Here is a 25,169-nt window from a genome sequence, read left to right as displayed (position 1 = left end):
AAATAAAATATTCCATTTAAATCGTTCCTTAATTAACAAAATTCTGTAAAAATTATTTCTAAGAACTAAAATTAAGGGCTTGTTTTTTTTCAACTATACATTTTGGTGTTTAATACCAGGGACTCGCATATAAAAACACCAAGAACGCCGCGCTTACGTTACCGGTCAGATTATAATGTGGCCAACTTCTTTTGGCATTTATGCCGAATAAATGATCTAAATATACCAAAGTAATACAATCTAATGAAAGTTCGTCGAAAAGATGTTACAACAACAACGGGCCACCAAGCAATTGTATTGCGTCAAAAGATAATAATTTAAAAAGTAAATATCAACATAATGAAGGAGGAGGGCTGAACCACAACGATCAGCTGTTGCTTGTTTTGTTTACCAGGGCTGTACCACAAATAATATACAGAGAGGATTTAGCTGCACTCTTTGCGATTTTTCTCTCACTAGCCCATCAAGAGAGCTAGGAAGAGCGCGAGAGCGAGCGCACTCTGTGAATTTCATCAATTTTGTTTTGCCGCTCATTCGTATTCTGGCATTTGAAGCGTGCGGACGTCGTGTCGGTGTCGCGGACGCTTGTTTGTTTGTTGCTCCCGAACAAAATATCGTTTTACAAATTCGTTGCAAGAAATATAAATACATATTGTGTGCTTGTGTGCATGGAAAATATATTGTATATATTGAGAATAAAAAAGAAATACAAAATAAGTAATAATCCCGAATCATATAAGAAGATAAATGAAAAGTAAGTGCAAAAGAAGTGAGTAAATTCCAAGAAATCACAAGTGCGTGTGCCGCCGACACATGTACATCAATTGCTACATACATACAAATGTATGTAGGTACACACATACATACATACACGCAAACGACGAGTGTCTGTGAGTGTGCGTACGAGAGTGTTGGTGTGTGTGGTGTGTGCGTATGCCTGAGTTTGGGTGTGTGTATGTGCGCGCGCGAGGTGCAAAATAAAATTCACTAGAAGCAGCAAAATAAATGAATAAAATGAAATGAATGTATACACAAAGTGAGCAGCGAAGAAATGTTGTGAAGTTGCGGCGCAAAAAGAAAGCCCGCGAATATATAAAACAAAAAGAGTAAGCAAAAAGTTGAAAGCGAATAAAAATTGAATTACGCCTGCATCTAGGAAAGTGCGTCGTTTTATTTTGAAATCGATACCAAAATAAAAATACACAAAAAGTGGGCCTCGTTCTACATACATACATACAAACAATCATCATATACATATACGCAAAGTTATTTATGTATGTGTTTGTAGTTGTGGGCGTATGTGTATTCGTGTGCAAAGTGCAGCATAAACAAACAGAAATGCTTAACAAGAATGCAAAAAAAGGTAAATACATTGTAAATGCGTGTGCGTGTCTATCTGTGTGTATATGCATGTATATACAAATACAAACATACTCGAAAAATTACTACGCAGCAGAAATTTATGCGGTACTCTTGTTGTTGTTGTTCCATATCTATCATATCTTGTGCTTCGTCTTTGTCGCCGCCGCCGCCGACGTCGTCTCGTTTTGTGAATGAGCAGCGCAGCAGCAGCAGAACAGAGCGATGTTGTCTAGTGAGCGTGTATGTGTGTATGTGAGCAAAATAGCAAAACAAAAACCTCATTCCGGCATCTCACTTGCACACACACTTGGCGCGCTCTCGCTCTTCATTTATTTGTGCTCTTTGCGCTGCCTTTCTCTTGCTCTGTGGGATAGTCTTCTCTTTTTTAGTAGTGCGCTCTCTGACAGTACATTTTGTATGCGGGAGTGTGGGAAGTGTGAATGCAGCAAGAAAAGCAAAAGTGCGAAGGAAGCGCGAAAACCACAAATAATAATAACAACAACAAGACAATTGCACGGCAACTACAGTAAATATTGCTTAGATGCAACAATAGCCATAACATGTAGAATGAATTTACTATAAGCAAATCAGCTGAAATTAGCTGAACCCTTATTATGTGCCTCATAAAAATGTATTCAAGGGTTTTAAAACATTTCTTAATTAATTGAAATGACTTAATAAATAGAGATCGAGATTATGTATAGTTTATGCTGTATTAACATGATCATGGTCTTTCTATGAAACCGATTATTTTGGCTAGTACGAGGGTTGCTATTTATATTTCTGGCCTAATAATGAAAATGCGAATATTTATAAAAAAAAATGGATTTATTGTTTGTCACAGTATTCTCCAGCAAGATTTATATACTTTTGAATGCCCTCAAATCAATTGTCGAAGCACTTTTTCCACTCTGATTGAGGCACCTCCAAAACATAGTTTTTGAACGCTTTAACAGCATCTTCTGACATCGAAAATCGATGACCACGCCTTTTTTCGATGATGTGCGGATATAAAAAGAAGTCATTGGGTGTCAAGTCAGGGCTGTACGGTGGATGACCCATGAATTTCACGTTTTGACCGCAAAAAAAGGCCCGGATTTGAGCTGGTGTGTGAGAGTTCGCGTTGTCATGGTGCGGAATGATCCACCTTTTCTTGTTCGTTTTTCGAATTTCTACAAGGACTTCAGGCTTACAAATTATGGTGTACCACTCAGAATTGACCGTCCTACATTGCTCAAGCGAAACAGTCGCCACATGACCAGTTTTACCGAAGAAACAGGCGACCATTTGCTGAATAGTGCTTCCTCCACGAACAAGGTTCGTTGGATTTGGCTCGTCTTCAAAGACCCACACGGTCGATTGCTGTTTTGTTTTGGGCTCATAACCATATATCCATGATTCGTGACCTGAGACGATCTTATAAATGTCTTTTGAAGCACAGGGAATGTATTTTTTCAAAATTTCTTTGAACCAATCCACACAAGCCTTTTTTTGAGCAATTGTCAAATTGTGCGGGATCCAACGAGAACAATCCTTTTTTACGACCAGGTGTTTATGCAATATCGAATGTATTCTGGTGGAAGAAATGTCAAAGGATGCCTCTATCTCACGATATGTCACATGACGATCTAGCATTATCAGTTCACGCACGGCATCAATGTTTTCTGGCACAACGTCTGTTTTTGGACGACCTTCACAACCTTCGTCTTCCAGCGAGCATCGGCCACGATAGAATCCATTAAACCAGTATTTCACAGGGCTATAGGATGGCACTTCATCGCCTTATAAAGATTTAAGTTCATCGGTGCACTCTTGTCGTAATAATCCAAGTCGAAAGTTGTGAAAAATTATTGCTCGAAAGTGTTCACGAGTTAATTCGATTTTTCTGCCGAGGTAAGTTTTTGATTAATCATTTATCGATATCAAACGTGGTCGCACATGAAAAAGTTGTATGGAGCTTTTATCGATAAAAGTCCAAACTTTTTTTGGGAAATAGCCAATTGGTCCTAATATGGCTAAAAGTGACCCAGGCCAGAAACTTAAATAGCAACCCTCGTAATTATAAAAATTCAATTGTGCGCACTTAAAACGTATTTGCATGAAAGGGATGCAGCATATAACCGATATTCACTGTTGAACTAAATCGTGTGCAAGTAGCTCTCTTTCTTCTGCGTAGTTGGTGAGTAGGCGTCTCTATGGTGTGGTGTGGGGTGAACTAGAAAGTATTCCGTTGTGGTGAGATGGGGTGAGGTAGGGTGGGAGTCGAGTGTGATGCCTTTGGGGTGGGGTGAACTAGATTATGGTGTGGTGGAGTGGGGTGGGTTGGGGTGTCTGCTAATTAAAAAGCGTAGCAGTAATTGGCATACCGCTGTGCGTTCGGCTCTTGCTCATCTACAACATTACCAACAACAATTCCCCACTTGCTGTGTACGTTGTTCTTTCTTCTATATCAATTTTATTGCGAGCCCGCGTGTGTGTGTGTGTGTGTGCGTACATAAGTATATGATGAACGTATTAAGAAATGCCATAAAATGCCTTTGTATTAATCATAATATTATTTTTGACGACGCCAACATCAGCAGCGGCAGCACAAGGAATGTTGTCGAAAAGTTTAACATGCGTAGTTTTTTCGATGTATGTGTGATTATATACATGTGTGTGTCTGTGTTTGTGCGTTCGCTTTCTGTGTAATTTATTTATTTTTAAATCGAGTTTGCATGTGTGTGTTGCGAGTGTGTGACAAAAATAAGTTGCCGCAAAAACAAAATTGTTGAAAAACAACACAGGGACCGGCCAACTTTTTTTTTGTTGTTTTTTTTTTTTGTATATAGTAAAACCGGAAATTGTTTATGCGACGTCGGCAGCGACGTCAACGTCGACGTCAAAAGCGATCGCTATTTTTTTATGACGTATGACAGGCGAATATCACACACACACATGCGCACACACACACAAACGCATGTACACATACAAATTCACCACAAGGTGGCAACTCATTGGAAATTTTGGCGCATAATTTGGCCACACTAATTAGCAGAGTACGAAGAACAAGAACAAAAACCAAAACAGCTACAGCAACAACAACAATACTTTGACCACATGTCTAAACGGCGCGCGTGTGCAAGCACAACAAGAAAAAAGAGAGCGAAGCGACTTGATGACCATGTACATGTGCATATGTATGTGTGTGTATGCCTGGTCTCTGTATGTGTAAATGCGTGTGCCTGTGTGTGTGTGTGTTTTGTTTTGTTTGTGTGTGTTGGTTAAGCGAGACAAACTGGCAGGTGTCATTGACCTTTTTCGCAGTGTGACGGTAAAAACACATTTTTTTTTTGTTTTCAATACATGTGTGTTTTTGTTGTTGCAGTTTTTTTTGCTGCGTTTACTGCTTGCTTTTGGTGTTGTTGTTATTGCATATGCTACACTGCGGCTGCTTGGCCTTGAACTTAGGCGGGTTTTCTAATACATATTTGTAGCTCCAAAGCTCACACACACATTTTCTTGTTGCTCGCTCGCTTTGCTTGTTGACAGTTCTCTTTTAGGAGGCGCGCACAACACCAAAAATGGTATCAATTACGCAATTTGGTTGCTTTCGATGCTGTTGCTACTATTTTCGTTGTTGTTGTTGTTGGTGGGCTGCTAAAAGCTTTGCGACTTTCATTGTTTCGCTGTTGACAAATGCGTGCGCTAGTGTGCGTGTGTGTGTGAAGCAAAGCTTGTTGTGATGTTTGTTGCTGTTTTCTTGTATTTTTTTTTTTTATATTATTGGAATTGAGGTCAACGATGCCAGCATGTCAGGGCGCCAGGGGAGCGGTAAAGGGAAGGGGTAGCAAAAGAAGACAACAGTGGATGGAGCAGGGGGAGGAGGGGAGGTCCGTGTGTGGGTCACGTTCTCAGAAATCGTAGCATAGCATTTTTTTCAAATGACTCAATGTTCTCTACTCTGCTCAAGAGAGACAGATGCGGGCTTTGAATATATGTCTCTCAAATTCTATGTTTTGCATGTGTGTGCGTGTAGATAAGTATAATTAATGTTAGTCATACACTAAAAGTATATTTGAATAGATTGAGTACATTGTTGTTTGGATACGAGCAAAAAATATCAGTACTGCTCTCGTTCTTCATAACATAACCTTACCAATTAAGGCAATGCCCTCTAAAACAAACATTTGCCAAATTAAATTCAAACTGAATAATCACAAAGAATAATGCTCAATGATCATTTAAAGGATCTAGATACTTCTGGTTTCGAAATAATGTAGAACCATCTAGAACCAGTTTGGATGAAAGACAAGCTCTCCACGCAATGTGTCACCTTCGTCACAGAATTATATTAGATTAGCAAATTATATTACATCATTGTATTCCACACATTCTTATAGATTAAGTTTAAATGGCTTTTGTTTTATTTACGCATTTCAAATATAGAACATTGTAAAAATGTTAGGAATATAAAAAAAAAATTGTTAGATAATCGATTGATGAGCATTTTAAGTTACTGAAACTTTCTAAGTATTTCTCTTGACTCAAGAAACTTTTAATATAAAGATGCCTTTGGCCTTTATTTTGCTTATTATTATTTTATTATATTGTATGTAAACAAATTTATTTAAAGATTCATATATAATATTGAGGGGAAGAGAATATATAAAAAACATCATAAAATGTTGCAGATATAAACATAACAATCTATATTCAATTGAATTGAATAATCAGTCAAAAATAAATTTGACTTTATCGTCGAATATACAAGAATATAAAAATGTATTCTTGTATAATTTGAAATCTATTAAAAATAAAGTGTTCTATATAATTTAAAATAATAATTCGACGTTCAATACATTTTAAAGCATTAACTTTAGACAGCTTTAATAACAGCATGATAATGATAAGGGGGCATTAAATTTGTACTTTGATTTAAATGGAATGAATTAAAGTGCGTGCAACGCAATGTCTATACTTATCAAGTATTCATAATTGTTGTGACACTTGCCAAAAAAAGCCACTTAAAAATGATCACAAGATGTGCGTACACCGCCCCCTCGCAACTTCACTTATATTAACCACCGCCAACGCCCCCGTTTAGCATCTGAAGAACAACACCACGTCATCATCGCCCGCCTGTCACACCTTGCTCTCTCTCGCTCCCTCTCGCACTGCGACGACTGTCTATCTCCAGTGTTGCCATTTTTTTAAATCATATTGTGAAAACCATAAATTGTGATTACGATTGTGTTGTAGTGCTGTGTTTATGCGTAGGCGGCAACAACACACACACACACGCACACTCAATATGTGTTGTTGTGTGCGTGTCTCTGTTTATTTACTTGGACCTTAGACTCTTAGTGATAAGTGCTGCGGAGTCGAAGCGTGTGATGCGAATGAATCACTTGTAAAATATCGCACAAAACAATAATATTACTACAAATAATCAAAAAGAATAAACAACTGCCATTGTTAAAAAGGCAGAAAAAAATAGAAAATGACAAACAACAACAAATGCCACATGTGTGTTTGTAATTATGACATATAATTGTCTGATTTGCACTTGATAACACCTCTAACGCGGTTTTCACCTTCTCTTTCTTTTTCCGTCTCGCAACTCACCATTTTTGTAATTTATCCTGTGTGGCCACTCAAAGCAATAACAATAACAACAATGTGGCCGCTTCACGTTTGTTTTTGTTGTTGTCGCTGTTCTGTTCTGTTCTCTATATACACGATGCGTTCATGTATATGAGTGTGTGTGCGTTTTCGGCATTCTGCTTTGCGCAGTTATTTGTTTTTCTTGTTTTTAAAGATTCCGTTTTGTATTGACGTTCGCTTATATGTATGTATGTATGTATGTATGTATGTATGTACGTATCAACGTCGCTCATAAAGCAGCCGCAGCCGGTGTGCGTACATGCGTGTGTGTGCTGGTGCAATAAACAACACACGTGGTTGCATTTCTATTTGAATGCTTGCCATTTCACTCGCACACACACTGTCTTTCACTGGACTGCAGTCGGTCAAGTCGCCGCTTGCATCTGTGTGAATGAAACGGTGTGTGAGTGTTTGTGTGTGTGTATGGCGCTTGGAGCATTGAGTGCGGCGAACGTCGCTGCTACTGCGCTGCAGCCGTTGCTGCTGCTGGGTGGGCGGGTATTTAACACTGGCGCTGGCGTTTGCTGCTATTTATAGGCATTTTATAAACATTAACAGATAAACCCAATGCCCGCTCAGCATTGTTCTTGTTCTTATGTGTGTGTGTGTGCGTGTGTTTTTGTATATCATGCGTGGGTATTTTGGCGTTGCATATCTATTTGCTTAGAATTGGAGGATTTGTGCTGACGGCATTGACGCGTTATTCTCCCCCCATTGAATTGTTGTTAGTTAATAAGTTTTTGATTTTTTTTTTAAATTTGTTTAGCTTTCTAATCGCCTCTGCCTGCCTCTTGGCGCTGCGCCACACTCACACATTGCTTACGCTTGTGGAACGACCTTTGAGTGACCTAATTTGGATTCTCTTGGATTATGGTTGTGTGTGTGTGTTGTTATTTTGAATTGTTTTTGGAAAATTTTTTATGATAAAATTAGACTGAGCATAAATCGTTGTTTATCGCTATCGATGGTTGTTATCGATAGACTAATGAATTAATTTACGTACGCTTACGTGCTTACAAATTGTAATCAAGGATTTTGCATATTTATTTTAAAGCTTATCGTTGTGCTATGCCATTCATTAATTGCTTATATAGGTCAGCACATAGCATATGGAATGCAGTTGCGACTTTACTGCATTATTCGCAAGCCAATGAAAGAGATTTTCCCCACCTACGCTTGCTCATTCCTTCTCTTTCTTTCTCGTCTGTCTCCCTCCTTGAATTGTGCTTGCTGCTGCTTCTTCCTCCCCATTGTCCCCGGTCGTATAAAATAACGAGTATTAAAACACACGACGCGCCACACATTTTTCTGGGCTGCCACTTTACTTTAACTTCAACGCTTGTCGTCGTAAGTTATCGTTGTTTTTGTTCTTCTTCTTCCACATCAAATACACATGCATAAGTGCGTATGTATGTATGTGGGTACTAGTTGTTGTTGTGGTCGTTGTTGTTGTCATCTTCATTGAAATGGAAAAAGCCGGCACAGCAGACGGACACTTTCAATTCACACAGCTGCGTGAGTTTTGCCTGCATGTGTGTGAGTAAATACGTTGTGAGCTTTTTTTACTTGAGCTGACTTGTAGATAGGACACTATCGATATTTTCACTTTCGATAGATGCGATATTTAGCAGTAAGAATATCTCAATCGGCATTCATTCTTATAGTAAATGAAAGTTTTTAATGTAATATTTAAAATTAATTACTTTCTTTATTTTTTATACATGTCAATATCTAAGCATATATTAACAATGAAATTATTCTTCAATAAATATTCATTATTGCTTAAATTTCGGCATGTCGCTTATAATATCGATAACAGCGGCTTAACTTTGACTCGTTCTCTTCCTCTCTTCAAAGTTGCTCAGTCTCTTGTGCTGTGTGCGCTACTTTATCATGTAAAACAAAAAGTAAACTAAGCACAACACTGAGATGGATCTAAATATGTCTATATGTGTAAGTGTGTTTGTGTGTGTATGTTGAGTGACTCGCAATAACAACAACAATGAGAAAGGCATTTTTATGATTTTATTTTAACTGTACTCGTAAATTTAGCGATTAGTGGACGTCGTCGTCGTTTTGCTTGTTGTTGTTGTCTTTTCTTTCTTAGCTTGCTTTCTGCCTTCTTCTTGCTCTTGCGTGCTTCACGCGCCAGTCGCGGCACTCTATATTTTTTGCGGCTGCTCCTTTTAGCCGTCGCCGCCGCCATCGTCGTCGTCGCTCCAAAACCCTCCCCAAACAATGAGAAGTCGTCGTCGGCACTCAGCAGACAGACAGCTAGGCAGACGGTTGATGGTAGGGAGGGGGAGTGGGGAGTAGAGCTTTGGCTTTTTTGCTGTCTCGCTCTTTTGCACTATGTTTGCATATGTGTATGTGTGTATGTTGTGCTTTATGTGTGTATGTATGTGTCGTCGTCGCTTTGTTTGGCTTTCTGCAACATTGTTGCACACCAAAGTTTATTTTTAGCCACAATTCCATGCTGTTCCCAACGGCGTGGCAGCGTTGACATCGCGACTGCAGATTGCTGCTGCTGTTGTTTTTGTTATTGGACTGTTGCTTCTCTTTTCTGCTTTTTTTTTGTTTGTTTCGTGAGGTAATTAATTTTCGCCTTGTTTTTTTTTTCATTTTGGAACTCCTTCTGCTCTCTTTCTCACTGGTTGTGTGCAAAATTTATGTTTTGATTAGCGTGCATAGGCGATGGCTTTAACTTTTTAATGACTTTTTAATTAGGCGGCTTCCTTTGATGTTGTTGTTGTCTAGCGTCTAGACCCCCTCCCCCTAACCTCCCACAGCGCTCGTTAAGTTTTTTTTTTTTTTTTTTTGCAATGGTCTGCTACATTTTGGTGCCGCAGTCACTACAAGGAAAAAGAAACACAAAAAGAGGGAGAAAGAAAAAACTACTACATACTATTTACAAACGTTTTACTACTTTACAACCGCATTCGTAATTTTTATTACAACCACCACCATCGACACTAGTAAATAACACACTACACCGCACTTCCCTTCAGCACACCACACTACCATAATAATCATCATCAACAACAACAAATACATCATCATCGTCGTCATCGTCACTGACTTGCATAGTGTTCGTTTTTATCCTTTTGCTCTCCTTCTTACTCTTGTGCTGCTTTAGGCCTTTTTACTACGCTACGCGCGCCACTCGCTAGTATTTTTTGGTAGTCACTGTACCACATTTTTACAACACACAGCGCCCCAGACAGGGGCCAACGACACCATTTTGCCCTCTCTCTCTATCTCGCTCTCGTTCTTTTCACACACACACACAGTCGCATACACATGCATAGCTGAGGACAGGCGTGCGCCTTCATTCATAAGCATTGCGCTTTTTGCAGTTGACGTCGGCGCCGCGCCGCGCTGCGCTGCGCCGCTTCGTTGACTGCAAAAATTTGGCGGCTTGCATGTGAAATATTTTGTTATTTATGCATGTGTGTGTGTGTGTGTGTACGTCTGTGTGTACGCTTAGCTGCTGCCTTTTTTACTACTGACTGACGATTTTTTGTGTTCTTGTTGTTGCTTTCGTTATTGTTTTGCTGTTGCATGCGTTGCTTCCGCCCTTATCACAACATTCACACACATACAGATACGGTGTTGTTTTCGAGCACATGCGCTTTGTGTTTCATTTCGCTCTCTCTCTCTACGAGTAGTTGTGCGCTGCGCTCTCTTTTGGCCGCCGCCTAACTGTGCTTCCGAGTTTTGTTGTCGTCCTTTCGTCTGCATGTTTTTATACGCATTGCGTTTTACACGTCTATCCTTAAAACGCAGACGCCGACACTGCTGCGTCTCTCTTTCGCTCATTCCACTTTCATTCTGTTCTTATTTTCGTTCTCGGTGTCTCGCTCTGCCTGCCTTACTATCTCTTTTAAGTAGTGTGTGTGTGTGTTGTTTCTCTCTTGCTCGCACTTGTTATTAGATTTCACTTTGTTTTCATACACATTCGCCTGCCGTTTCACACATTACGTTTCGCGTCATTTTTCGGGGTCAACGTCATCTCGAGGGTTGCTGCTGCTTCGGCTGCTTCTGCCTCTGTCTCTGCTGCTGTCGCCGTCAATCGTCGCAGTTGTTTGCGTTTGTTGTTGTTTTTGGGTTTGGGTTTTTGTGCATGTCTCGTATTTTTGCGGCGTCTGACTGCGCTACTACTACGTTCATGCGTCGAACGTTATCATGATTATCGACTCGCAATTTTCGGGCATGCTAAACACAGTGCATATCGATTGTATGCGATTTTATATAGTATTAATTTGTATCAGCATTGAATTTAATATAATCAAGTATAATTAATAATAAATAAATTTATTTTTATTAATTATAGTTCTACATAATGTTGTTCTATATAATTTTTCTATAATTTTGATAAATCGTTAATGACGCTGCCCATAATTGATACTTTACTGCCAGGCGCATGAACCTAATATTGCAAATGTGTGTGTGTGAGAACGTCTGCTGCTGCAGCACATTTTTAATGCTGTCGCGACGCGTCGGTTCGATGCGCCTGTTTGTTTGTCTGTCTGTCTGTTGGAACGTCCATCTGGCTGTCTATCGTCTGTCTGACTGTCTGCTTATTTGTTGTTTTGACCAAAATACATTTTTTAGACAAACTGTGAATTGCAAGCAAAATAAACTGGTATTTAAAACATTGCTGGGACCAATTAAAAGCCAATAACAACAAGAAGATCAACAAATTTATTTTATTTGCTTCGCTTTGCTTCAGCAGTTTTCTTCTGTTGCTGCGCTTTTTTTTTGTTATCATATATTTTTTCTTTGCCCTTCTTGCCACTTTTATAATGCTTTTTATTTGACTGCACTTCGCGTGCCGCACACAACACCCCACGTGACTTTTGCATAGAGCCTTTTACTCCTCGTGCTTCTCTTTGTCTGAGGCGTTGTTGTGTCTGCTCTGGTTTATGACTGTTTGGGGAGTTGGCGGGGGCGTGGCACCAGTAACAGCAACAGCGCTACTCCAATTTTTTTCCCGTTTTCTTTGCACTGCACTGAAGGCGTGGCCTTTAAGTGCCAAAACAACATTTTTTCTTCCTCGTGCTTAAACGTTAAACAAAAGAAGCACAAAAAAAATGGGAAAAACATTTTAAAAAACGTGTTGCCTTTTTCTGGTGTTGTAATAAGTTATTGCCACCGTCTGTTTATGTTTTTATTCAACTGGCATTATTTTCTTTTTGATTCGTTTTGCCAGCTTAGCAGTATTTTTTTATTATACAATTTATTCAAACTTAAGGTTCTCTTGGTACCCTATAATTATGTTATTATTAAATGTTTAAAGCAAACTCGCTTTTAGAGGGTGTCTATCTAGTCGAGTTGTCTGGTTTGTGGGCTTTATCAATTAAGAACTTTTTGCAATGCGTTTAAGAGGGTTCGTCTGGGTTCATTTAAATTGTAGACGGTGTGTTATATAATCATTTTGAATGAGCTGAGTGTGAAGACTCTTAGCACTAATTTTGACAATATTTGCACTTTAAATAAGCAAAAAAGAATGTTATTGGCAATATGTTAATTTCATCAGTTGATCATAAATTAAAAATAATGTTAAGTAATTATGATTTATAAAACTTGATATTATAATAAATGTTTTTCTTTTTCATTTATCTTTGCAGTTATATGAAATGCATTCGTGAGATCTATTTGAAAAATGTTCCGGAACGTGTGAAATGTGACACAACAAGGATATAATTGACAAAAAAAAAGTATAAAATACGCAAGAGAGCAAAATATTATGTGAAATAAGGAAAAATGATAACCTAATAAATAAAATTGCTAGTCAAATAGTTTGGAGAAACGACGAAAACGAAACGAAATCAAAGTGGTTAGTGGAGGATGCAAAGATAGTGACGGAATCGGAAATCGGAGTCGAAAAATAAAGAAACGAGTCGCGTCGAGTGCATTTTGTGAGTTCCTAAAAGTGAAATTAAAAAAAAAAAAAAAAATCCGACTGTCTTTCTTCACGGCACAATCCCTTTGGATCAGCTCTTCTCCTTCTCTAAACGATTTTCTTTTTACAATTGACACTTTGTTGTTATCTACGCTTTCGCCAGAAGAGAAGAAGCGGCGCGAGAAGAAAGCAAAAGAAAGTGCAACAGCAGCAGCAGCAGCGAAGGAAGAAGCAGAGCCAAAATATAAAAAAAAATATATCGAAACGTGTTTTAATTTTATAACAATAAATAAGATAAATTGCTGAGCTGCCGCTCTCGCTTGCTCGTCTACCCAACAACAACAACAACATCGACTCAACATAATCATCATCATCGAAGAAAACAACAACAAAAACTGAACTACAACAACACCGTTTAGGTAAGTTGCTTGCATACCGCATTCCACACTCTCTTCTTCTAGTCGTAGTTATTGCTCTCTCGCTTCTTCTACACTCTCTTCTTCTAGTCGTAGTTGTTGCTCTCTCGCTTCTTGCGTGCTCTAAATTTGTGTGACATTCCAATCTTTCTTTGTATATTGTATACCCTGTACTCAGGCCGACAAAAGGCTGCCCATGTTGACAATGAATGTTGTCAATATTGCTTTAATTAATAATAAATATGTCTTTGTGGGATTATGGGAAAACTACGTAATGTCTAGTTGAAAAATGGTATTACAAAGTGCACTTCATTTTGATTATTGAAAAGTGTGAGGTTTTCATTTTATTAAAGACACAAAATCCTTCTAGTGCTACAAATAATACTTTCTTAAATTAAAGATTAGTTTCTAAATTTTGTATTAGCTAATTTCAAAATTTATTTTGCAAAAAAGTTTTATAATGTTCCAAATTTTAGATATAAAATTTTGCTAAAAGGTTTTAAAGAAAAAGCAAATTTCTTTAAAAAGATTTTAAGATTTTTCTCTAAAGTTATGAGGAAAAAGCAAATGTTTTTAAAAATACCATTTGATGTTCAAGATTATTTTATTGGACTTCTTCCTTTTTTAAAATAAAAAGACGTTTTATTTTTATATATTTCTAATATCACGAGTATAATTAAAATACTTATTTTATTTTATTATATTCCTAATATCACGAGTATTATATCTAATAAATTAAAAAAGGTTTTCTAGTAAACAGAATGTTGGAGCATTCTGGAAGGATTCCAATAGTTTTTATATGTTCCAAAGAAATTCCAAAATTTCTCTTCAACTACTTCTTTTCTAATTCGAAGTCAACCGGTTTACAGGGTATTACAGTAGTCGTTTAGGTATTGATGCTAATGAGACAGTCGTCTGGAATTTCTATAGATTGACAATGTGAGAGACGTGTGAACATGGAAGTTTAAATAGCGTCCGTCGAGGAGACGGAGATGGGGAGATGGGTGGGAGGAGAAAATGTTTCCGTTTGTTCCTCAATATTTTACAGTTTTTCTTTCATTTTTGTTGGCGGTATTTCCGCATGGCCCAGTTTTCGGTGGCACTCGGCGCTATAATAAATATTGAGAAAATTCCGGAAAAATGGGAAAGCGCCCAGGCCAGGCTAAATAATGTGTAACAAATGGCGCGTCTGTCGCAACAGCAAAAGCAACAGCAACAACTGCAACTGCTGCAATAATAATAACTTGGCAGCCAGCGACGATTGCTGCTCTCCTCCAGCAGAGCGCATAAGACTGTGCTAAGGGGGGTGTGGGAGGGGGACAGCGAAACTTTCTAGAGTATTTTACTCCACCCCCCACTACCTCTATCAATGTTAGCTCTATCTCGCTCTGCTTCTTACAGCAGCATACTTCAAGACGACTGACGTAAGGGGGACAGATTGCTGGCTTAGAGAAGTGTGGAAGGAGTGGTGTGGGGAAGGGGAGAGGAGAGCGGAGGGGTAACCGCGTCAGTCACTCAATTGCATACTCACCGTCTGGGTATTTTTTTTTTTCGTCTTCTTGGTGTGCGTGGTGGACGGAGGCACACTTGAGACGTCTGTTGGCATGCGGCTTGTGGCATGTGGCATGCCATGCGATTTGTGGCACTGCCATTGCACATTTAGATATCGCTCTCGTACACGTTGCCACAGTAGTGTGTGTGTGTGTGTGTGTGTGTGTGTGTGTGTGTGTGTGAGTTGGCCCTCTCACTTGAGGCCAGTGTTGCCATTATTATTGCCCGGAAATGCCGGCTAATGCAACTCAAATTGCCCAGAGTCAGAGAGACAGAGCATTAGCATTAGCCCAGCACTCTAAATGTTCCAATATATTGCACACACACATTCCCCAACTACAAAAATATTGCATCTTATGATAATGCAACGCAATTGGTATTTAATGCAAAGAAATGCCTTGATTGGCGCTTCTATTATAATGGCATCTGTGACTTTGCTATTTATGCAAACTATTCAGCTGAAGATATATACATTGTTCTATAGTTATTTGAAAATCTTTCCTCCTTGCTCTAATTTCTGTCATAAGCTTTCTATATATGTTATTTCTTAAAAATTTATTTCACTTATCGAATTTTGAAAAAAAGTTTTAGAATAAGTATTCTTATTCTCATTTTTGTCGGTAGATTTTTCAATTATCGAAAGTTCAAATATATTTAAATTCTTCTTCTACCTTATAATTGAAATATGTTATTTCAGCGATGTTTCCAAGATTGTTCGGAATATTCTACATAATTCTTATTCCCATATTTCTTTCAGTAGATGTTTTCAATTACCGAAAGTTCAAATATATTTAAATAATTGAAATATATTATTTTTGCGATGTTTCCAAGATTGTTCAGAATATTCTATGTAATTCTTATTCTCATATTTCTGTCAGTAGATGTTTTCAATTTTCGAAAGTTCAAACATATTTAAGAGGATTATTCTTCATTCTTAAATTGAAAATATATGAATTCAGCAATGTTTCCAAGTTTTTTAGTACGTTTTCTATAAAATTGATGCGATTATCTTAAATAAAAGTAATATTTTTCAAAGATTTTCTTTCCGCACTTTATATAACTTCGCTAAAGGTATCAAATATCAAACTACTTAAATATGATAAATATAGTGAAGCTAGATTCTTATAATTGATGCTTTAAATGGAATCTCTCCAATTTATAAACTATTCGAAAAGGTATTATATCTCCCTTTTCTACTTCTTTTAATAAATATAATTTTTTTTAAGTAATATACTAATTTGATGCATTTTTTCAACTTTTAACTAGCTGATAGAAATTATTTCTGATTATTTATGCATCCTAAGTTTCTCTTTAGTACGTTTTATGTACAATTATCTTAAATTGAAGCATTCCCCTATTTGGGCACAGTTCTCAATAATATTAATTCTCTATTTGTGAGTTGCTTGCTGGAAAATTGTCATTGGTGCATTTTCAAGGAAACTTGTGGCGTTTGAAGTTGCAGCACGTGTTGCTGGCTGTCAGTCAGAGACCGAAGAGCTTGTCGTTCTCTGATTGAGAGACCAAGTCGAAAACAAGAAGCGGAAGAAGAAGACGAAGCAGAAGCAGAAGTGTCGTCTTCATTTTCTTTTTCCACTCGATGCATGCGCGCTGCTTGAGACGCCTTTGGGGGCGTCTATCGGTGGCATTCGAGCTGTTCTAGTTGTTGTTCTCCTTAGCTGTTGTTGTTGTTTTTGTTGTTGTTAGCACATGCCGCAGACGCGGGCATTCTGTCAGTTGCTCAATTAGACGCACTTCCGTTGCATAGAGACACTCACAGAGTAAGAGAGTGAGAGAGAGAGGCAACCAAACGACTTCCCCTCCCCTTGTTGTTGTTGTTGTTGCCTCTCCAAATGTGCGCATGTTTCCTATATTTATTTCCGTTTTGTGCGTGTGATTGATGGCTGACTGCTGTCGCAGTCGCTGGCAACGTTGACGTTGACGCTAACGCTGACTGCGGACAGCGACGTTGCTGGCTATTAATGTCGCTTTTTATGCTTGTAAAGGCAATGATGTAACAAACGAAAAAGAAATAATGTAACGATTAACACAATTCATAATAATAAAATGAAAACCAAACTGCTGCGGGTCTGTTTGATTGGCGGTGTGGTAGGGGGAACAGATAGAAAATGAAGGGGAAAGAGAACGGCACGGGATGGCAAGGGAAGAGAATGAAGGGGGGCAACCAAAACCGCCACGAATGATTAATTACGCCTTGTACGCACACAAATAAAAGTACAAACACACACACACATACGCACGTACAATTACATTTACACGCAACTCCCTTTTAGTTATGTCGCCCGCTCTCATGCATTGGGCTGCTTTATGAGCTCGAAGCTCAATAACATGCCGTAAAATTTTTTTTCAGCTCTCAACTCACTCTGTGACCATAAACAACAACAGCAATAGCAACAACAACAGCATGGAGCATAGTAGCATAAGAGCAACAGAGACCTTCGTTAACTACAGTTGTTGTTGCTGTCGCTACCATTGCCTTTGTTGCTGCTGTCTCAGCAGTCAAGAATGCAAAGATTAAGCAGCAGCAGTCTGCAGTCGCGGCCCTTGCTCTCGCTCTCTGTCTGTCTCTTCTCTCTTCTCTGCCTCTCCTTGTGGATGCTGTCTGCTGCTGTCTGTTGTGTGCTGTGTAATGTAAAAAGCACGTTTTAAGTTATGTGAACGGCGTGTGAATGAGTCGTTGTCGACAAGAAGAGTGAGGTTGAGGCCAGACTTGCTTGAGCAAAAGAGATGGAGAGTGCGCGACTGCGAGAGCGAGAGATCAGCAGACAGTGACTTCTTGTAGTTGTTGTTGTTGTTGTTGTTGTAATGCGGCTGCATATGACATGCCATGAATTGCTGTGCAAATAATGCAAAGGCGAAAAGAAAAAAAAGCTTTCAATACCTTTTGGGCAAGTGAGTGGGCGAAAGAGAGTGAGAGAGAGAGAGAGAGAGAGTGGGAGTGGGAGAGTGAAAGGCAGATGGCGGCACAATGGAATGTGATTAATGTGGATTGTAAGCTGGTTTGGGTTACTTGCAGTTGAAGTTTTGCAAAGAACTTTGCACGCTGCACACACACATCAATAAAGTGATGTCATCATAATAACAATGCTTTTATGCTAGAAAATACATTGTGTCTAGCCAGTAAAATTGCAATAACTCTGACATACATACAGATGTATGTATTTACCATATGCTGACCTCACTCAATGGCGCAGACAATCGCTCGTTACTCGTCGTAACTCGTTACTTTTACTCGTTTCTGTGTCACTGCAAAACAGTATGTGTGTGTTTCCGCATTCCAAGCATGGCGCATGCGCAGCCTCAACGTATGGTGGTAGGGGGAAGGGGGTAGGAAAATCTCGACCCACACACACTCACACAATCACTCGTGGCGCCCATTAAAACGTCATAGTTCTTGCCACGTTAAACCCAGGCGACAACAATGCAGCTGCCATTTCAGCAGCAGCAGCAGCTGTTTGTTGTTGTAGTTGTTGTTGGTTGCTTGACTGGGGCAATAATAGTTTTTTAATTGCTCATAAAAGTCCACAATGCTGCTTCCCAAACAACGAACCATAGATGGCGATGTTGTCGATGTCTGTCTCTGTCTCCGACTTCGGCTTCGACTCTGACGCTGGCCCCACTCATTAATCACTTGGAGTGACTCGAGAGATGCTCAAAACGCCACATCAAGTAAACCGTTAAGCGTATGCAACCAGAGCGACTTTAAGATATGCGCATTTTCAGTGTGAAACTCGATCGAATACCAACAACAGCAACAACAACAAAAACCCTCGAAAAGCCGCCAGTGCAAGCGAGACAGCTATAGTTGTATGCTCAGCTTAGTTTATTGAGAGACCCAAAAAAAAAATAAAGCGAGACAGTCGGCCGAGCTTGGTATTGACATTGACAATGTCGCCCCAGTCTCCTAGTCTTTGGCAATGCTTTTCAAATATATACAGATATCGTTTTCTTTTCAAGATTATCAGATGAAAGAAAAAATACAACAGCAAACAAAAAAAAAAAAAAGAAAAAAAAGAAAAGGAAAACAAGTTTCCATAGCGACAAAACGATGTGTAGCACGTCAATATGTTTGAATCGCTTGGGATTCAGGTGATCTGAATGGTATAATTGACATATTAGATAGCTTTAGTGAATGAATAGAAATAAATGATACTGGATGGCTACTGGACTGAGATTGTCTAAGGGTGGCTCTGAAGTTTTAAAAATGTTAGGGTAATTAATTCATTAAGTATCATTTATCAAAAAAAATATTCCTATCTTCAATAAAAATATATTGCAACCAATTCAATCTTCATTATGGAATATAAAGGTTATTGAGGACTTGGAATTATAGAATGGAATTAGAAATCGAAATTCTTGGAATATGAATTAGAGGAAATTTTTTAACAAATTCTTAAGCAAAAGAATCTTCGAATTTTTTTTTTTTAAATATAGTAGTTATATAGAAACTTTGTATATCAAAAATGATTATATCTTACCCGACTTGTTTCGTACAATAATTGTAGTCTACTCCACTCGTTACTCGTCATTTTGTTGCACTCGTTATTCGTTAGTTCGTTGATTGAACAATCTAACCGCCGTTTGCTGTGTGACCTAATGACTATAGTTGAGATCTCTGTATGATTATATGATAATGGGCATAATGACTGGCACTGTTGATGTTATTGTCGTTGACGCTATTTTGTTGTTTTTTTTTTTTTTTATTCAATGCCGCCGTTGCCGTCGGCTCTGTGGTCTCCTCCTCCTCCTGCTGCTTGGGGAATGTGCATAAGAGTTAAGATTGGAATGTTGTTTATTGCATTTCTCAGTTAAATGTCGTCGTCGTCGTCGTCACCCATTGAAAAACTATGCATAATGATTGTGCGAGTCTCTATTTCTATGATAGTGTTATACTCTCTGTGCATGTGTGTGTGTGTGAGTCGGCTTGGCATTTGGAAAGTTAGTTGGCTGTTGTTGTTACTGCTTTTTTTTTTATGGCCCCCACACTCAATCTCTGCGCCAGCTTTGAGTCATTGTGCCCATTTTTGGATTTGATATTGCAATTTTTGCATCTTGCATCCGGGAGGCAGTGTTGATAAAGATGATGATAGAGATGCTGCTGCCGATGGTAATGATGATGATTTAATGATGACTTGATGATGAAGTAAAGTAGAATGCGATATTATGACAGCGTATGATTAATGCACTCGATATTTGGCTGTAAATTGCATTGTCCTGTGTTAACTTTGTGTGTTTTATGGCCACAGCTTCTACTAAATTGCATCAAATGACAGTTATAATCTTAAGATCCATTAGAATAGATTTATGAAACTATAGCAAAAGGGACTGAAGAGGGTTTTAAAAAAAATGTTTGCAATCATATTATATGAATTATATTTTCTTTTTTTTTCCAAAAAAAATTCATATCAATATTGTAATAACAAAAAAATGTATAATTTATATTTCCATCTTCAAATCATCCATCATGCACAGTGTTTATAGTAAACATAGATCGAATTTCGTCTGCCATAATTGTATCTCCCAATCTATTTGGGGAGATACTCCAGTCTATTTCAGACCCGAACATCATCATCTAATCACCAAAATTGCAACTGCAACATGCCCCAAATGGGCCATAACACTGAACAGAAACACACGTCGTCGTCGAGAGCAAGATATAGCAACAAATACAATTACAAATTGAAATGCACAACAGATGACGACGTCGTCGGTTTTCGGGCTTGTAACCAACAATTTGTTAGGGGGTGCACTAAATAAAAGAGCATTGGAATAGAAAGGAGGGGAAGCGAAGAAGAGGGGATCGAAGGCAACGCCACACACTCATGTGCTTTTCTATTTTTTTTTTTTTTTTTTTTTTTTTGGATGACGACCCGAGGTGTTGCCGGCATGCATTCTGCCAGCATTCGTCCCTCGTAGCCAAGCTGCCCCATCCGGACGACTGTCTGTCTGGCAACCTTTGTCGACGTCGTTGTTGTTTTGAATACCCTGTAAACTAAAGTGATTGAAGAAGGAATAGTTTTTGTGGGAATGAAACGTACAATTCTTTAAATCAGTGAATGAAAATAATGTATATAGGGTTATGCGCATAACTAGATAATTGTCGCTTACTATTTATAGGACTCAAAATTAATTATAAAGTAGGGTTTCACTTTGATTATTTGTGGATTACATTTCCTAAACTTATTAAAGGGTATGCGCCATTCGAGCCGCTTTCGTCTAGACATAGTTTGTTGATTTTTGTTGTTTTCGTATGCAACCGAGCGCAAAATTTGTTGCTTCTAGCTGGCGCGTGAGTGGGCGTCTCTACAGCTCGGGCAATAGTTGGGGGCTGTTCTGCCCCAGCAGCCCCTTCCTCTCCTCCTCTTCCCCCAAATATAAGGTAGCTAGAAAAATGTTTTTAATTACAATCATTGGAATGAAATTGATCGTGAGATGCAACACGAAAATCATATTCAGAAAACGTCCCTTTCAAATTCCCCCCCGTCTCTGACACGGGATGTATCTCGTGTTATTTATTTTATGAACAATATATATATACTATCAACATATATATTTAGATATTAACGTATGTGTGTAATAGAAAAATGTTGCGTTGCTATTTTTAATACAACGCTCAAGGAATGCGTTTTATAAATAAGTTAAGAGTGGAAATTTAATTTAGTTGCCAGGTGATGCGAAGCAGGGGTGCGTTACGTCTGCGGGCGGTAAGGGGCGAGGGGTTGGCACTGATCATATGGGGGTTGCATTGCTGCGAAGCGAGACAACGCGACACAGCACGAGTAACGGGGCCATGAGAGTTCATTTACCGTCTCGATACCATAAAATCGACTCGAAAAGACATTATTCGAATTTTAAAGGAAAACAAGACGACAAGCTGGAGTTAAGTTTGGATAATCTTTGATATTATGAACATTTTATTAAGATTTAAGAAAATAAAAGAAAGAAAGTACACGTTTTTAAAGATTATAAACAAAAATTCACCAGTAATTAACGATTTCTATTTAAGCAGATAAATTTCAAGAAAAATAATGTAAGGAACATAATATATAAGTCTTTAGAAGAATGATCCTATAAGATATGCATCAAATTATTAAATTGATGTTATTTATTTTAATATTTCTCAGTTCAAGAAACTTGAAATGTATTTTTCACAGTTTTAACATGATTATCGATCGTATAAGAACAATGATCTTTAATTGATGGTCACTTTCTATGTGCAAAAAACAGACAATATATTTAAATAATTTTGAAATTTATTGAATGTTTTTTGGTGGTATTTAGTTACCAAATAAAATTTGTAATATAGCAATAAAATTTTGTAATATAGCAATATCCCAGATAGAATTTAAGTCTCATTTAGCAGCCTATATTCTCTTCAGGGACTTGCAAAATGCTGATGATAGCTAAGTTAGTTTCGCTGCAACAATAAACCTATCAGGAAGTGCATATATGCAATATCCTATTTGTTGGAAAGGCAACCCTAATTTTTGTTGGTAATTAAATCAACATTTTGTTGTAGACGCCGAAGTTGTTGTTGTTAATTAAAAAACTTTCTATTGATTGACAGACCCTTAAGGCAATGTGTCTACTCTAGGGTCGCTCGACAATATTTACATATATTCAAAATGGCGGACTATTTTACATACTATGCTGATGATGATGATGATGGTGAGAAGAAGAAACTCGCTTAGTTGATAAGTTTGTTGTGCGATAGTCGTGGTATGTAGTCCGTTGTCTCGATGTGGTGTACAACCCTTTGTGCCTCTGGCACAACCCCCTTTGAAAATAACTCAAACTAGACAACAACGACGACGACAAACGGCGACGATCTTGACGATCTTGTGATCTGGCATTACAAAGGAAACGCTTCTTTATTTTTCCTTTTTGCTTGTTTTCTTCTGTGTATTCTTGTGTTGTGTGTTGTTTACGTTTCGCGTTTTACTTATGTAGATTTATTTTTGCCTTGCAACTTAAACGCACAGACATTTAAATTTAGACGGCGATCATCTAATGGCCTCGTCTCTTGTTCTTGTTGCTTTTGTTGTTGTTGTTGCTGTTGCTGTGTCTGTGTCACCCAACTGTCTCGCCAAACTGTATTTGTTGTTGTTGCGGCTCTTCATGTGACATAAAATGTGTGATCGATGTAAATCTTGCGCCTCAGCTGTCGCCAGCAGCGGCGTCGACGCTGACGTCTCACAATGTCTGCTGATCTTCTTGTTTTATTTTTATACCACGTTCTTCGTGTCCCCAACCCAACTCAACTCAATCCGAGCAACACTGCTGATGATGATATGTGTGGTGAGTAAGGGTGAGGTGACGATGGTGGTGTTGGTGTTGGTTAGTGGTGGTGGAATGGGAGAGACAAAGGCGGGCGGCGTCATCATCATCTTGTGTGTGTGCTGTGCTCTGCACTCTTTAAGCTGATTTGTAGCAACAGCAGCAGCAACAATTGTAAATCTGGGACTTGGACACGCGCGACGCAATGTGTTGTAGGCTTAAGCTTGTTGCAGTGGTTGATTATCATTGTTGTTGTTGTTGTTTGGGGTATTGTGCGTGCCGCAGCATACGCCAAACAGCTTTGCAGTGTGTGTTATCGATAGGCCGATAGACAGTTGACAGTAGTGGTGCGAGTGGGAGTGGGAGAGAGAAAAGACAGAGAAGCGATTACTTACTACTCTCGACCTGATTTCATTGCCTGCTACTGCTGGTGGTGTCGCTGATTATAGTGTATACATTTAGTCGATGAGACTTGTATTTTGTTATTTAGTTTTTGCTGGCTTCGTGCTCTGCTTCTTCTTCGGCATTTTGATGTCGTCGTTGTTATTGCTCGTGCTCGTTTTATTTCTATTTTTATTGCTGTTGGCCTGCTATACTACATATTCTCACTGTATGTGTGTGTGTCTATTTGTTTGTTTGTATGTAACGAGTATTACGTATTGTAAAAATAAACGCCATCTTATTCTTTGCTGTTGTTGTTGTTGTTCTCAGTCACCCGTTTGTTGTCTAATTTATTTCTATTTCTACGTCGCGGCGACAGCAGCAGCAGCAGCGCGTTGGCAGATTGAAAAACAAATTACCATAAATGTCATTTTGTAATTGTAATGCATTAATTGTAATACAAATATTTTTGTAACACAAGAAGAGCACACACAATAAAAAGAAACGAGCAGAGCATCAAATATTTCTTCTGTATTTGTGTGCATATGTATGTGTGTGTGTCTGTGTTGGAGAGGCAACGACGAGAGTATCGCGCAAAGTAATCAAGCACAACAAAATTCACAATTGAGCAAAAGCCGCGCTCACATTGAGAGCAACAAAAGCCCAACTCACTGTGGTAACTTCACACACACACACATGAAATACACAGACAACTCGTATACAGTGGTTGTTGTTGTTGGCTTGCTTGGCTTCGCTCCGTAATTCATCTCGCTCACACATCTTGAACATTCTCAAGCTTGCTATGTCTGCTCCGCGTGAGTTTGTGTTTATGTGTGTGTTGTGTTTGTTTGTGTGTATCTCAAGTTTTATAGCAGATCGACAATTGCGGCGGTAGACTGTGAAAAATCACAACAATAATTAAGCACTTTGTATGCAACATGAAAAAGCTGCAAACACACGAAATAAAAAAGCATACAACATAAGTAGCGTTTTAAAAAGGTTGCTCACTTAATTTTTAATTAATTGTTAATTCAAAAACTCGCAAGCAAAGCAAAGGAAAAAGCGTGCGTGTTTAGCTTACTTTTTTCGACACCTCCCTCTCACTCTGCACTCCTTTTTTTGCGCTCTCGCTCTCTCACTAGGACGCGGGCGCACCTTTTTGAGCAGAGCGGCTGCGACAACGGCTCCAAGTGTTCTCTTCTCCTTGTTGTTTTTGCTGTTGTTATTGCTCTTCTTCATGTTCATTCAACTTGCGTCTGTCTGTCTGCGAAATGTCTCTGTATATGTGTGTGTGAGTCTTGAATTGAGAGCGAGAGAGGAAGAAGACAGTGAGCAGCTTTCAAGCTGTTGTTGTTATTGGCACTGCTCTTATTTCTTTTTGTCTTGGGGAGGAAAAAAACAATATTGTGTCTTGTTTATAGCTTTATTTGCGGCGTTTTGGCTCTTGATTAGGTTCTTTTGTGCCTCGCACTTTGCTTTGTTATTGTTGTTGTTATTGCTGCTGCCGCTGGCGCTGTCTTTGTGTGCATGTGTGTTTGTGTGTGTGTGTGTGTAGCATTAGAGCGGACAAGGCGAATGTGAAAACAATTTAAGCGGAACTTAATAGCTTAACA

The 25,169-nt window shown here is 38.6% G+C and overlaps 1 protein-coding gene across 1 annotated transcript in view; it reads left to right on the top strand.

The window, feature by feature from the left end:
- Nucleotides 1–524: 524 nt before the first annotated feature.
- Nucleotides 525–25,169, top strand: part of LOC117576747 (insulin-like receptor) — a 49,316-nt gene continuing 24,671 nt past the window's right edge. The window contains exons 1-2 of the mRNA XM_034261780.2: nucleotides 525–1,363; nucleotides 12,639–13,332. The gene's annotated coding sequence lies outside the window, so the exon portion shown is untranslated. The remainder of the gene's footprint in view (nucleotides 1,364–12,638; nucleotides 13,333–25,169) is intronic.

The sequence above is a fragment of the Drosophila albomicans genome, chromosome 2R (assembly GCF_009650485.2).
Source record: "Drosophila albomicans strain 15112-1751.03 chromosome 2R, ASM965048v2, whole genome shotgun sequence".
Lineage (NCBI taxonomy): Eukaryota > Metazoa > Arthropoda > Insecta > Diptera > Drosophilidae > Drosophila > Drosophila albomicans.
The sequence above is the reverse complement of the archived record's forward strand: the minus strand, read 5'-3'. Positions and strand labels throughout refer to the sequence as shown.